Genomic DNA, 15585 nt, shown 5'->3' on the forward strand with positions numbered 1-15585 from the left:
CCTCTGCCTCGGCCCACATTTCTGTCCAATTCATTCTTTGTATGTGTCAGATAGCTGAACAACGCAATAGGGAAGCCTTTGTGCATCCAAAGAATAGGCGAGCCCCTGGTACCCAGGGACAGTATTAAACAGGAAGAAAAGTGAGTGCCCAAACATGGCAGAGTTTCACCCTGCCAAGGACCTAGGCCTCGGCCCACATTTCTGCCGAATTCATTCTTGGTATGTGTCAGATAACTAAACAATGCAATGGGAAAGCCTTTGTGCATCCAAAGAATAGGCGAGCCCATGAAACTCAAAGACAGTATTAAACATGAAGAAAAGAGAATGCCCAAACATGGCAGAGTTTCACCACGCCCAGGACCCTATAGGCGGACCCCAGTAACATTTCTGTAGCAAGAGTATAGGCGGACCCCCCAAATCTTTCAGTAGTAAGAGTATAGGCGCACCCCAGTAACATTTTTGCAGCAAGAGTATAGGCGGACCCCTCAAACCTTTCAGCAGCAAGTCTATAGGTGAAACCCAGTAACATTTCAGTAGCAAGAGTATAGGTGATCCCCTCAAATCTTTCGGTAGCAAGCATATAGGCGGACCCCAGTAACATTTATGTAACAAGAGTATACGCAGACCCCAGTAACATTTCTGCAGCAAGAGTATAGGGAAACCCCTTATACCTTTCAGTAGCAAATGAATAGGCGGACCCCTGTATCATTTCTGTAGCAAGAGTATAGGCGGACGCCTCAAACCTTTCAGTAGCAAGTGTATAGGCGGACCCAGTAACATTTCTGTAGCAAGAGCATAGGTGGACGCCTCAAACCTTTCAGTAGCAAGTGTATAGGCGGACCCAGTAACATTTCTGTAGCAAGAGCATAGGCGGACCCCTGTAACATTTCTGTAGCAAGAGCATAGACGGACCCCAGTAACATTTCTGTAGCAAGAGTATAGGTGAAGACCTGAAATATTGGTGTACCAAGAGTATAGGCGTACACCTGAAAAAATTTAGTCACAGAGATTGTAGGCAAAGGCTGGAAAAATTAGTTAGATAACAATATAGGCAAGGGCCTGAAAAATTGGTGTACCAAGAGTACAAGTGTATGCCTAAAAAATTGCTCAACCGCGAGGGCAGGTGAAACCCATTAACATTTTTTTAAGATACAGCACGCTGTTGCTTAATTTGTAGCAGAGCCTGGAGGGAGCCCTGCGAAAAAGTTGGTTTCAGTTAAACTATTGAAACTTTTAAAAATTGTAAAAAACTTTTAAACAGATCCTTTTGGCCAGCAGAAAAATTGGCAGTTCAGCGTGATGACATGTGGACGAGTAGGAGGAGGAGTAATGATATCCAAGAGGGATTGACAGCTAATTCCCCCCTTTTTTGTGGTGATGGAGGATGCATTTTTCTCCTGTTGCAGCGAAAAGAATCATTAGGTTCCACTGCTTTCCGTCGATGGAGAAGAGAAGTCTGGGGAAATCCAGCCTTTGTTTATCTTTATGAGTGTAAGCATGTCAGCGCTGGCAGTTGACAGGCACATATGCTTATCCGTGATGATTCCCCCAGCTGCACTAAACACCCTCTCTGGCAAGACGCTAGCGGCAGGGCAGGCCAGCACCTCCAGGGCATACAGCGCAAGTTCATGCCACGTGTCCAGCTTTGACACCCAATAGTTGTATGGAGCATAGGGATCATGGAGGATCGACTATGTATGCCCTCACCATCTTTTTACAGTGCTCCCTCCGACTCAGTCTTGACTGGGGAGTGGTGACAGTCTTGCTGGGGAGCCATAAAACTGGCAAAGGCCTTGGAGAGTGTTCCCCTGCCTGCGCTGGACATGCTGCCTGATCCCCGCGCCGCACCTGCTAGTTGGCTCTTGGAACTGCGTATTCTGCCACTAGCGCTGTCAGATGGGAAGTTTACACCATCACTTTTTCACCAGGGCCCTGTGGTATTGCATCACCCTCATACCCCTTTTCTCTTCGGGAATGAGAGTGGAACGGTTCTCCTTATACCGTGGGTCAAGAAGGGTGTACACCCAGTAATCCGTGTTGGCCAGAATGCGTCTAATGCGAGGGTCAATGGAAAGGCAGCGTAACATGAAGTCAGCCATGTGTGCCAGGGTCCCAGTACGCAACACATCACTGTCTTCAGTAGGAGGATGACTTTCAGGTTCCTCCTCCTCTTCAGCCCATACATGCTGAACAGAAGAGAGGCAAGCATCATGGGTACCCTCTGCAGTGTGGCCAACAGTCGCTTCCCCCTCCTCCTCCTCCTCCTCCTCCTCCCCCTTCCCCTCCTCCTTCAAAATGTGCTGAGATATAGACATGAGGAAGGTCTGGCTATCAGGCGACATACTGTCATCCCCTGTCTCCTGTTCGAACGTCTCAGCAGGCAAAGCAGCGGGATGGTAATGCTAATGATGGCTGCATTGCCACTCACCATTTGGGTAGACTCCTCAAAGTTTCAGAGGACCTGGCAGATGTCTGCCATCCATGCCCACTCCTCTGTAAAGAACTGCGGAGGCTGACTACTGCTACGCCGCCCGTGTTGCAGCTTGTACTCCACAATTGCTCTACGCTGCTCTTTAAGGGCCTGGCCAACATGTGCAGTGTAGAATTCCAGCGTGTGGGTACATCGCACAGCAGTCAGTGCTCTGGCAGGTGAAACCAAAGTTGCAGGGTCCTCAGGGTGGCAGCGTCCTTGGTGGACTTGTGGAGATATGCACAGACGCGACGCACCTTGCCGAGCAGGTCAGACAAGTGGGGGTACTTTTTCAGAAATCGTTGAACCTCCAGATTGAAGGCATGGGCCAGGCACGGTACGTGTGTGAGGCTGCTGAACTGCAGAGCCGTCACCAGGTTACAGCTGTTGTCACACACAACCATGCCCGGTTGGAGGCAGAGTGGCTAAAGCCAGAGGTCGGTCTGCTCTGTCAGACCCTGCAACAGCTCGGGGGCCATGTGCCTCTTGTCACCTAAGCTGATTAGTTTCAGCACGGCTTGCTGACCCTTTTTTCACCGCTGTGCTGCCGCGCCACGCGCTACCGACTGCCAATAAACATGCGGGGAAGGCATTACCACTTCCTGCTGTGACATGCCAGTCCTCTGCCTGCCAACAGCAGTGAGTGGCTGGGCCGATCAGGTGACCGCCTAGTACTTAAACTTGTCCCACCCGTGGCCCGCCTCAGACATATGCTGGCAGTGGCTGGGAAAAGTGCTGATGCTTAGACAGGGAAAGTGTTAGTGTAGGATCCTCTCTTCAAGAACCCCAAAGGACCTTCTTAGGACTACTCCTCATCGTGTGCATTACAGTTGTGGCTGGCTGGGAGCAGTAGTGCACCCTTTTTTTTTTTTAAAGCATCTATCCCTCTGCAGAGCATGACAGCTATAGCACTCTCAGTCTGCAGTGCATTTGGCAGAGTTTAGGGACAGAGCTGCTGAGATAGGGAAAGTTTTACAGGTGGGATCCTCTCTACAGAAACCCCAACTATCCTTCTAAGGGCTACTCCTCACCGTGTACATTATAGTTGTGGCTGCCTGGGAGCAGTGGTGCACCCCTTTTTTTAAAGCATCTAGCCCTGTGCAGAGCCTTTTAGTTATCCTGTTCTCAGCCTGCAGTACATTAGATCGAGGTCTCACTGTGAAACAGTACACTAATATTTTTTAGGCCACTGCAAACCATTTCAGTTATACCGTTCTCAGTCTGCAGTGCATTACGCTGAGGCATCACCGAGAAACAGTAGTCTAATATTTCCTGGGCCACTGCAAACCATTTCAGTTATACCGTTCTCAGTCTGCAGTGCATTAGATAGAGGCCTCACCGCGAAACAGTACTCTAATATTTCCTAGGAGACTGCGAAGTATTTGAGCTTTGCCACTGTGCAGAACGTCTTACAATACCCTTTCTTAGGGGGTTGAGATAGCCACAGTTACCAGCCATGCTGAAACTAATCAGCTTAGATGACAAGAGGCAAATGGCCCCCGAGCTGTTACAGGGTCTGACAGAGCAGACCAACCTCTGGCTTCTGCCGCTGAGCCTCCAACTGGGCATGGTCATGTGTGACAACGGCTGTAACCTGGTGGCGGCTCTGCAGCTTGGCAGCCTCACACACGTGCCATGCTTGGCCCACGTCTTCAATCTGGTGGTTCATCGGTTTCTGAAAAACTACCCCCACTTTTCTAACCTGCTCGGCAAGGTGTGCCGCATCTGCGCACATTTCTGCAAGTCCACCACAGATACTGCCACCCTCAGGATTCTGCAACATCGGTTTCAGCTGCCAGCCACCGACTGCTGTGCAACGTGCCCGCACGGTGGAATTCTATGCTGCACATGTTGGCCAGGCTGCACGAGCAGCGTAGAACAATTGTGGAGTACCAGCTAGAACATGGGCGTCAGAGTGGTAGTCAGGCTCCGCAGTTCTTTACAGAGGAGTGGGCATGGATGGCAGACATCTGCCAGGTCCTCGGAAACTTTGAGGCATCTACGCAAATGGCAAGCGGCGATGTGGCCATCATTAGCATTACCATCCCACTGCTTTGCCTGCTGAGACGTTCGCTGCTAAGCATGAAAGTTGACGATTTGCGGTTAGAGCAGGGGACAGTATGTCACTTGATAGCCAGACCACCCTCACATCTATATCGCAGCGCATTTTGGAGGAGCAGGAGGAGGGGCAGGGGGAGGAGAAGGAGGCGGAGGAGGGGAAAGAGACTGCTGGCCACAATGTAGAGGGTACCCATGCTGCTTGCCTCTCATCTGTTCAGCGTGTATGAGCCAAAGAGGAGGAGCATCCTGCTAGTGAGGACAGTGATGCGTTGCATACTGCGATTCTGGCACACATGGCTGACTTCATGTTAGGCTGCCTTTTACGTGACCCGTGCGTTAGACGCATTCTGGCCAACACGGATTACTGGGTGTACACCCTTCTCGACCCATAGTATAAGGAGAACCTTTCCATTCTCATTCCCGAAGAGGAACGGGGTACAAGAGTGATCCAACACCACAGGGCACTGGTGGAAAAAGTGATGCTAAAGTTCCCTTCTGACAGTGCTAGCGGCAGAAGACACAGTTCAGAGGGCCAACTAGCAAGGGAGGCACGGGGATCAGGCAGCATGTCCAGCACAGGCATGGTAACACTTTCCAAGGCCTTTGCCAATTTTATGGCTCCCCAGCAAGACTGTGTCACCACTCTCCAGTCAAGACTGAGTCGGAGAGAGCACTGTAAAAGGATGGTGAGGGAGCACATAGCCGACTGAACCACTGTCCCCCGTGATGCCTCTGCTCCATATAACTATTGGGTGTCAAAGCTGTACACGTGCCACGAACTTGCGCTGTATGCCCTGGAGGTGCTGGCCTGCCCTGCCGCTAGCGTCTTATCAGAGAGGGTGTTTAGTGCAGCTGGGGGGATCATCACGGATAAGCGAACCCACCTTTCAACTGACAGCGCTGACATGCTTACACTCATGAACAAATGCTGGATTACCCCAGACTTCTCTTCTCCACTGGTGGGAAGCAGCAGATCCTAAAGATTCTTTTAGCTGCAACAGGAGAAATATGCATCCTCTTTCACCCCAAAAGAGGGGAGAAATAGCTTGGTCTACCCCTCTCGGATCTTACTCCTCCTCTAAAAATAGCATGTCATCATGCAGAACTGCCAATGTTTCTGCGGGCCAAAATGCTCTGTTAAAACCATTTTTTTGGAGGGCTGCCTCCAGGCTTTGTTACAAATTAAGCAACAACGACCTCTATCTTTAAAAAATGTTTATGGGTTTCACCTGCCTTCGGGGTAAACCAATTTTTCAGGGGTACACTTTTACTCTTGGTACACCAATTTTTCAGGCCTTCGCCTATACTCTTGGTAAACAAAGCTTGCTATAGAAAGGTTTGAGGGGTTTGCCTATACTCTTGCTACAGAAATGTTTCAAGGGTTCGCCCTTACACTTGCTACAGCAAGGTTTCAGGGTTTCGCCTATACGCTTGCTACAGATAGGTTTGAGGGGTTCGCCTATACTCTTGCTACAGAAATGTTTCAGGGGTTTGCCTATACTATTGCTACAGAAATGTTTCAAGGGTTCGCCTATACGCTTGCTACAGAAAGGTTTGAGGGGTTCCCCATTACACTTGCTGCAACAAGGTTTCAGGGTTTCGCCTATAGACTTGCTACAGAAATGTTTGAGGGGTTCGCCAATATGCTTGCTACAGAAATGCTTGAGGGGTTCGTCTATACTCTTGCTAAAAAAATGCTTGAGGGGTTTGCCTATACACTTGCTACAGAAGTGTTTCAGGGGTTCACTTATGCACTCGCTACAGAAATGTTACAGGGGTTCTCCTATTCTGTGGATGCACAAAGGTTTCCCATTGCGGTATTCAGCTATCTGACACATACACAGAATAAATTGGGCAGAAGTGTGGGCAGAGCCCGGGGTCCTGGGCTGGGTGAAACTCTGACATATTTGGGAACTGTAATTTCTTCATGTTTTATACTGTCCTTGGGTTTCATAGGCTCGCTTATGCTGTGGGTGCACAAAGCTTTCCTATAGCGCTGTCTAGCTGTCTGGCACAAATACACGGAATGAATTGGGTAGGGTGCAGAAGGCTTTCCCATTGTGGTGTTAAGCTATCTAACACATATGCAGAATGAATTGTGTGGGTACACATTGGTTTCCCATAGCTATGTAACTCATGGCACATTGGGTTACACAAGGTGAAGGCTAAGAACGCGCCTGACCCTGGGCCAGCTCACATGTTTCCCACACAGAGGATTGCGGGTCCTATCTCGGTCATGGTTTCTCTGGCTTATTATGCCACCTCCTCCTCCTGCTGGGGAGCCTGGGATCAGCGCTGGTCGATATGTATTTGCTCTCATGTTACCACAGTTATCTGAAACACTGATAAGGACCAATCCAAAGAAGCGTAACTGAATTAATGAGACATTCACAGCAGTACTAGCATCCAAGTCCGCTTTATGCCCACGATTGTTGAAGGTGTGGGCAGAGGCGGAAGTCCTGGGGGGGAAGCAACTGTGCCAGTGGTGGCTACTTTTGTGACAACTCCTGCTTCAAACCAATCTTTGGTGTTAATATGTGCTGCTGCATTGTGGAGATGGGTAGAAGTACTGGCATCTGAGTCCCCTTGCGGCTCCTGACAATTTTGTGATGGAGGTGTCACGGGATAGAATTATGATTGTATGTTAATTTATCATCAATTCTCATCAGCATTGTGGACTATCGCCCACACTTTCAAAGAGGGTCACTTCCAGGCCTTGTCAACCCTCTGCAGTGTGTGTCTCTAGTTCCTCCTCATCCAAGATGCACTTATAAATAGACATGAGGATGCTGTGGCTATCATGCGAGTGTGTGACATGAGGGCAGCTGAACACTGCGCAGGAAATTTTTTTGTGCGCTGTGGACACAGGCTCGTGCGGGGGGTTGGACAGCATTCTCAGCATGTAACCAAGGAGGAGGGGCAGCGGTGTCACATGCAGGCGGTGATTGGCCTTCGTTACAGCTAGTGTGGTGCTTAGCTAAGATGTGCCAGCACGTGTGCCTTGCTGCCTATGGTCTGTCCCAAGTAAATTGTTAGGGGGGTGACCGCCAGGCTCTTGCCCCCAATTTGGCTTAATAGTGCGACCTGGGAGCCTCAGATGCACCCATGCATGCTGCCCCTGCGTTCCCTATCCGATTTTGTGTTGTTTTCGTGACTTTCTGATGTTTTCAGGTGATTTACACAACCTCCACTGTGCGAAGCATTGGTCACCCTGAAAAATGCTCGAGTCTCCCATTGTCTTCAATGGGGTTCGTTACTCGAAACGAGCTCTCGAGCATTACGAAAAGTTTGACTCGAGTGACGAGCACCCGAGCATTTTGGTGCTCGCTCATCTTTATTGTGTACCTGATCTGGTGCAGTAAATGTCCTGTTGGAGGGGCTTTATATTGGGGAAACAGGACAGAAACTAAGAGCCAAGATGAGATCTCATCGCCAGTAAATTGGAGAGGAAAAGATGGAATTACCTGTGGCAAAACTTTTTTGTGTTCTCGGACATAGCATAGAGCAGATAAGAGTTATCATATTGAAAAGCAACTTCAAATCACATTGTTACAGAAGAATTTTAGAGTATAAGTTTGTTTGATACCCTCAAGAATTGAATGCACCACAGCCTTGGATTCTTGCATAAGTGGGGAACATGAAAGGTCAGAAGGAGGTCAAGATAGGTGGCCCCTTTTTGTTTTTCTCATAATAATTCAGCATTTGATTGTAAAAATGTTGCCATCCAATAGGTGGTGCTGCAGAGGTAGTATTTCCAATGTCTTCTATGTGCAGCCTTTTCCCATCTTCTTCTATGTACATTAGGGAAAAGAGACATTATAAAACTGTCACATTCCTCAGCTCAGTGGACTGATTTAGTATTTATCTCTCTACTCTGATTATCTTGTGTAATTTTAAGTCACAGATTTCTGTGTGTGAACATTTATTTAGATCAAGAGGGGTGTCCCTCCTTCGCTCTGCACCTGTATATTATATTTGTGTGCCATCCAAACTAGTTTCATTCATTAGCCTGACGAAGGGTCGATAGAACCCAAAAGCTCGCTGTAACATCATGTATTTTTGTTAGCCATTAAAAGGTAACATATCTACAAGATTATTTGGCTTCTCTTATTGAAAACATTCACACTATAGTGATCTGGAGCATGCTGGTATAACCGAGATATGTCCTCTATATAATTATTTATATCCAGCTGGTATAACTTATACCAGCTATACATATTTGATTACATACAACTCATACCTTGTTACACCACATGATCGCCGCTCCCCCTTTCGTTATCAGCCACTGCCGGCTGGAACAGTCACTCGGCCAGCAGAGAAATGATATACTGCAGTTGAGATGAATCACAACTGCAGTTTCTCAGTGGAAGGGAGGAATATGTGCCGGGGAGTCTGCAGAGTGGAAATGGCTGCCTGTTCCCTGGGTAAAGGTCCCTGCCCTCCCTGAGCACCCCCCATAGCCAGACAATTGGCTGCGGTGGTGCCACAGTATATGGCAGGGGCTTGTGGCCCCCCATTTGTTAAGGGGCCAGATTGCAATTGCAACCCCTGCGACCTCCTAGTGGTACACCAGTGATCACAGGTTCTGTAGAGTTCATGGTGGCTGTCACTGTAAGGACCCTCAATCTGAATTGTCAGATGTCTTATATACCATTCAGCAACACAGAGATCTGATATTAAATTCTACTGACAACAACTATGACAATTCTAATCGTATGTAATGTCTGGAGGAAAAAACTCATTTTCATTAATTCTTTTTATTCCATTTTTTCAAATATAAAGGCAATGAAAAATAGACAATGTACAATGTTTGTGTAAACCAAATGCAAGAGTGTTAAGAGCTATGTTGCTAATTGAATGGTTGCGATCACTAGCACACCATTTGGTCAGGTTTGGTATTGGAAGCAAAATTTCAAATTGATGGCACAACATTTTTGGCATGTAACCTGTTAATAAACTGACAAGAGCCTTGTAGGCCTCTGAGAGCTGAAGTGATGGCTCCTACTACCCGAGTGTTCTGATACATTCACTTGGCCAAGAAGCTTTATATTTAAACTCTTCTGCTGCTGTTTGGTGAGTATTGATGCACAAATGCAGCCATTACAGCTGTCCAGGTACTAAACAACATATTTTTGATAGGGCTGCCTGTAGTAAAATAATACACATAACTGTACTTACTCCTCCACCGCTGCCAGGAAACAGTGCTGCAGTCCCGCTGTGGTCCCGGTGTTTGTTGTGACAGGTGCCGTTACCGGAAGCCAGGTGTCCACTGCAGCCAATCAGAGGCTGCAGTGTCACTGCTCATTTTCCTCACATTGGCGCTCACATCCTGAGCTCCATAATGACAGGACCTTGTTAACATGATGCTGCAGCCTCTGAATAGCTGCAGTGGTCAATTCACTTCTTGTGGTGGCAGCTGTCACAATTAATACGGTCAGAAGTCAGTTGTCCACTGCAGCTAATTAGCCATTGGTGATCACATCCTGAGCACTATGATGCCAGGATTTCGGGAACATGACGTTGCAGTTTCTGATTGCCACTTGACTTCCAGTATCAGTAGTTGTCACAACTAATGGTGTTTATTTTTTACTATGGTCAGCTCTATTGAAGGGACATCTTGTAGACAGTGAACACTTTAAATAGGGGCACCTATCAGATATAAAGTGCATCATTGGTTAAAGCCACATCTGCTCAGACGGGGAGGAGAGGGATTAGCAGCAGTCGCATTAAGTCTGTGAAACAGCTATACCTTGCTTGTGTCAAATTTGTTATAAAAAGATAGCAGCTGCTCTGGAAATTATGACACGTCACACTCAGTTTGGTGTAATCAGAATGCTTTCCTTTATTTCACCATGCAGCAAAGCTTTATAATTCTAAATCAATCTGTGTACCTATCTGCCTAGCCAATAAAGTACAAACAAGCGTGCATTAGTTCTGCTTTGTCATCTTATTTTTGCTATTCGAGCGCATGCTATGAAGTCAATCATTTCTTATCAAGGGTGTATCTTTTGGTTGTGTCATCTAGATAGAAGTCAGAAGCAGTTATGCTAGACTGCACCCATATCTTGTTTTGCAGCAAACCAGTTAATATAAAATATCTGTTTGGAGCTTTCTTAAAGATACACATACAATTTTGATCATATAAAAAAATTTAAAGCTGGAGTCAGCCTTGCTACACAATCATATATATTCTAGCAGGGGTTGCGGTAGTTGAAGTTTCCCCTGTAATTTAGATCATGGCGAGATTCAGAAGGTCTCTCTGAGAGAGGTAATATGAGTGATGTATACTAGTTGGGTACTGATGTTAAAGATCTGAAATAGGGACTGAAGAGCTTCAAGTCAAGTGTCCTCACTGCAGACACTACACCTTAGCTGCATACCACCCCCTTCTCAAATTCCGGTCCAGGGTTACACAGAAAATCTCTGCATCCTGCATCCTCCCCCTCCTAAAATCACATAATCAAATGCATAAATTCAGGCACAATTATCACAGGCAAACAACCTCCACACAGCGGAAAAATGCATCGGCTGTTACATGTACAAGGGCATTCTGGTTTGGTTTACAAATCATGTAGCAAGGCTTGTTAAAAGTTCAGCTATTGACTATAGGGCAGCTACCTACCAATACGTGACAGTGTGGAGGATTATTCCATCTCTCATTTAAATATATCTTTTTCCTAGAGAGCATTGCATGGATTTTAGGACTCCATTAACCCTTGTTCTTTCCTGTGGTGCTTTCCAAACATAGACATATTACTCCCCTGGACTCCCTGTACATAATATACAGTACATACATGTAATACTGCCTCCCTAACTTGAAGCTCTTCAGTCCCTATATTCCGATAATAGTTCAAACATGAACATATAGTAAAATGTCAACGCGTTTCCCAGAAATCCCTTATTTCTACTTTCTGCCGAAGGTACATAAAAAATACCCTAGAACCACCAGGGCGACCGATCATCTCTGGGATTGATTCCATAACAAGCCCCCTCTCGGAATACATCGATAAGTACCTTCAAAGATATGTTATTCACTTACCATCATATATAAAGGATACAGGACATGTTTTATCTCTTTTTTAAAAAATATTGTATGGAAAGATACATCAATATGGGTCACACTAGATGTATGTTCCTTGTATTCTAACATTCGACATGATCTAGGCCTAAGAGCAATCTCATATTTTTTGGAAAACGATCCTCTTATGCCACCAAAACAAAAAAAATTTTAATAGAAGCTTAGTTTTATTTTGAAAAATAATTATTTTACGTATAACAAGGCGTTTTATATGCAGACAAGCGGTACAGCGATGGGGACGAAATTCGCCCCCAGTTACGCTAATTTATTCATGGGATTCTTTAAAAAATACATTTTTAATGATGACAGAATTTCCTTTTACCGGCGTTTTATTGATGACATTTTATTGATTTGGGAGGGTACATTGGAAGATTTAAATATGTTTATTTTAGGTATTAATGAGAATAATTTTAATTTAAAATTTGAGCACAATATTAATAAAACAGAAGTAGTCTTTTTGGACTTGGTCATAACAGCTCACGAAGGTGATATTCAAACTCGTACATATTTTAAACCAACTGATTGTAACAGCTTTTTACATTTTTTTAGCTGCCACAAAAAAGAAGGGAAGATAAATATACCCTTCGGACAGTTTAAAAGAATACGCAGGAACTGCTCTTCAGTTGAAATGTACACCTCCCAATCACAAATTTTAAAAGAACGGTTTAAAAAGAAAGGTTACCCCTCGAATCTAATAGAAACCGCATACAATAAAGCGAATATAGAACTCAATTGTACAGATACAACGATTCATAAAAAAGAAAACAAAATAGACATTCAGAAAAATATTCTATTTATTACAAAATACAATTCACAATCAACTTTGATAGAGAAAATCATAAAGAAAAATTGGGAAATCCTCATGAGAGCCCCAATATTATACAAAGAGATTCAAAATAAACCAAAAGTGATATATTGTAGAAACAAAACTCTACAAAATATACTAGCCCCTTCAAATCCCTTAAAAAAGTTTAAAGATAAAATTCACAGCAAACCAACCACTGTAGGTGTTTAGAAGTGTGGAAGAAAACGATGTAAATGCTGTGATAATATCACACAAGGAAAGAAATATTTTGTCAAAGAGAACAGAAAAATATAAAATTACATCAATTTTTGAACTGTTGCACTCGTTTTGTCATCTATCTAATAGAAAGCCCGTGTGGGCTGAAATACATCGGACGCACTATCAACACCTTAAGTTCGAGACTCAATCAGCATAGGTTCAATATCACCACAGGATACACAAAGCACAGTGTTTCACGCCATTTCTTACTCAAACACCAAAAAAATCCAAAGGATCTAAAAATTACACCAATTGAACATATTCATCCACATGATCTCGGGCTCAGATTCACGTCTGAAATTAAACCTCATTCCATCACATTTCTGGACCTCCGAATAGCTAAGATAACATCCGGTACCATAGAGACAACGATTTATAGAAAACCGACTGCCACCAACAGCCTGTTACATTTTCAAAGTCATCATCGATGGACCCTTAAAAGAGGTATACCAAAAGAGCAGTTCCTAAGGGCAAGGAGAAACTGCTCAGAACCATTTGACTTTGAAACCAAAGCTGCGGATATGGTAGATTGTTTTGCATGAAGGGGGTACCCAAGCGAGATCATCAATGAGGCCCAGACCTCTGCATCTAGCAGATCTAGAAACGATCTCCTGATCAGAAAAAATCGAGAACATGAGGATGGCAAAATACGACTAATTGCCACCTATGATGAAAAATCAACCCGAATAAGAGGGGTTCTCAACAAATACTGGAGTATTCTGAGGAGGGATACCGACCTGGTGGACTGACTGCTGGAAAAACCATCAATAACATACAGGAAGGAAAAAAGCTTAAAAGACCGCCTGGTCCATAACCATTTTGTCCCACCACCGAACGCGAGCAATTGGTTAGGTCGTTACCCAATTGCTGGATCATTCAGATGTTCGGGTTGTAAGGCCTGTCCTTTTATGATCGTATGAGGGATACTTGGTGTTAGTCCTGTGCTTCTTGTAGCTGTGAGACACAAGCGCAGTACCCACGAGATCTCGGACCAAATTTCGCGATAATAAGCCGCTGACGCGCTCCCCCGGAAGAGAGTGAGAGATTACGTCACTCTCCAGCCTGTTAATCAAACTTCCGCCTACTAGCCTCTGATTGGCGATGGTGAGTACGAACCCCCTGCGTGGAGAGTTGGAGCTGGCCCTATTTAAACACTGACAATTTCTGAATCACTGAATCACTATATGTAATGAGGCAGTAGTGGGAATAGCGGCTTTCATTACTTACCTATGAATAGGGCATTTCATCACATATAAATTTGTAGCATTTGAATGCTTGTGCCAGCATATGGTGATTTGGCTAAATCTATGCACTTATAATAAGATGTGCATACAGTGATCACTACGATACATCCGCAGTTTGCCAAATTCAAATATCTGTCACCAAAACACTGTTCCTTACTTAAACACATTGGAATCAGTAGGGTACTCAAGTTCTATGTTCTCAATATCAGCTCAAAGATCCTGATGAATCAACTACAGTCCATAAGTAGTTGAGGAAACGCATCGATCTTAGGAGATTTATAACCAGACGGTAAGAAATTGATGTCTGGAGATCTTAGGAGATTTATTACAACTTGATCCGTGTTCTAAGAACTGGTATCTGTGCATTGCAAAATGTGCACGGCTACATTAATATTTGTTGTTGATTGAACAATATTTTTACTTCCAGACAGACTATTGTTCTTTTTTCCTCCAGCGTCAGTATATGTGCTGAAGGAATAGGAACTATATATTTAATTCTCTTTTTAAAAATTTTTTTCTCAAGGCCACAATTCTTCCATTCTGGGGAATTGATTGTGACTCTGTCTAACAACAGATCACAGAGACGGGAATGTCTATAAGTACTCGTAGCGGAAGCCCTTCACAGATATAGACTTTAAAAAATGTAATCTTTATTTGGTATGCTTTAAAATAACGTATACGGGCTGACAGACAGACTCAACATAAAACTTGGGGTACAAAAACACCTAATGGAAAATCCGGAAAGATTACGGGATCACATATATTGTCCAAAAAGGTGGGATAAGTCAATTTATATAGATATACAGCTCTGAGTGTCTAACCATGCGGTAGAGCTATACCCTTGCTGATCTTTTTCTGAGCTTATGATTCTTTCTAAGTTTTCATCTATATACACTGTCAACCGCATATAATATTTATATAATAAGAAATCTTTATGTTTTCCCTTTTTATGGTAAACATCAATTACTATGACTATCATGATTTGCCGCTCAAAGTGGAGCCTCAGCGCTATCCCGGCAATTGAGATCCGAATTTCATGTGCGAACACTACGTAAGTTATTAATGTAACTACGCCATATACGGATATACGCGCATCCATACGAACATTACGTAATTCTTCACGTAGTTGCACGATTTTCGTGCCCATGAGCAATTCATCCTGTATATTGAGTCTCCCGTCGCAGAAGAATTACGTCAGTGCGGGATTGACCGGCGTCCCACGCCATGAACTCCGGCCATCGATTTCTCGGAAGGTAGGCAATGCTATATAAGAAAGAGATGTGCATATGTGTGTCATGCTTGAAAAAGGCATTTATAAGAGCGCCGAAACGCGTTGCAATTTTACTATATGTTCATGTTTGAACTATTATCGGAATAAAAGCATTTTGTTAAATATTGAGGAGACCTGACAGTTTCCTTGTTTTGGACCTGGGAACTCTTGGAAAGAGTGCGGAAGGAGATTTTTTCTACTCTTTTATTAATGTGATTTTAGGAGCATTGTATAGCTGAAAAGACTTCCTAAACCCTGTCGTACTTTCTGTAAGGAGAAACATTACTACCTCTCCAGGACAGTTAGACAAATCATCTACATTTGGACAATTGTTTTGATTCTTCCTGGGAGCGGGCATTCTGTTACGATAATTCCAAGAGCACAACAGGCAATCCTGAA

This window comes from Eleutherodactylus coqui, chromosome 11 (genome assembly GCF_035609145.1).
Source record: "Eleutherodactylus coqui strain aEleCoq1 chromosome 11, aEleCoq1.hap1, whole genome shotgun sequence".
NCBI classification, from domain to species: domain Eukaryota; kingdom Metazoa; phylum Chordata; class Amphibia; order Anura; family Eleutherodactylidae; genus Eleutherodactylus; species Eleutherodactylus coqui.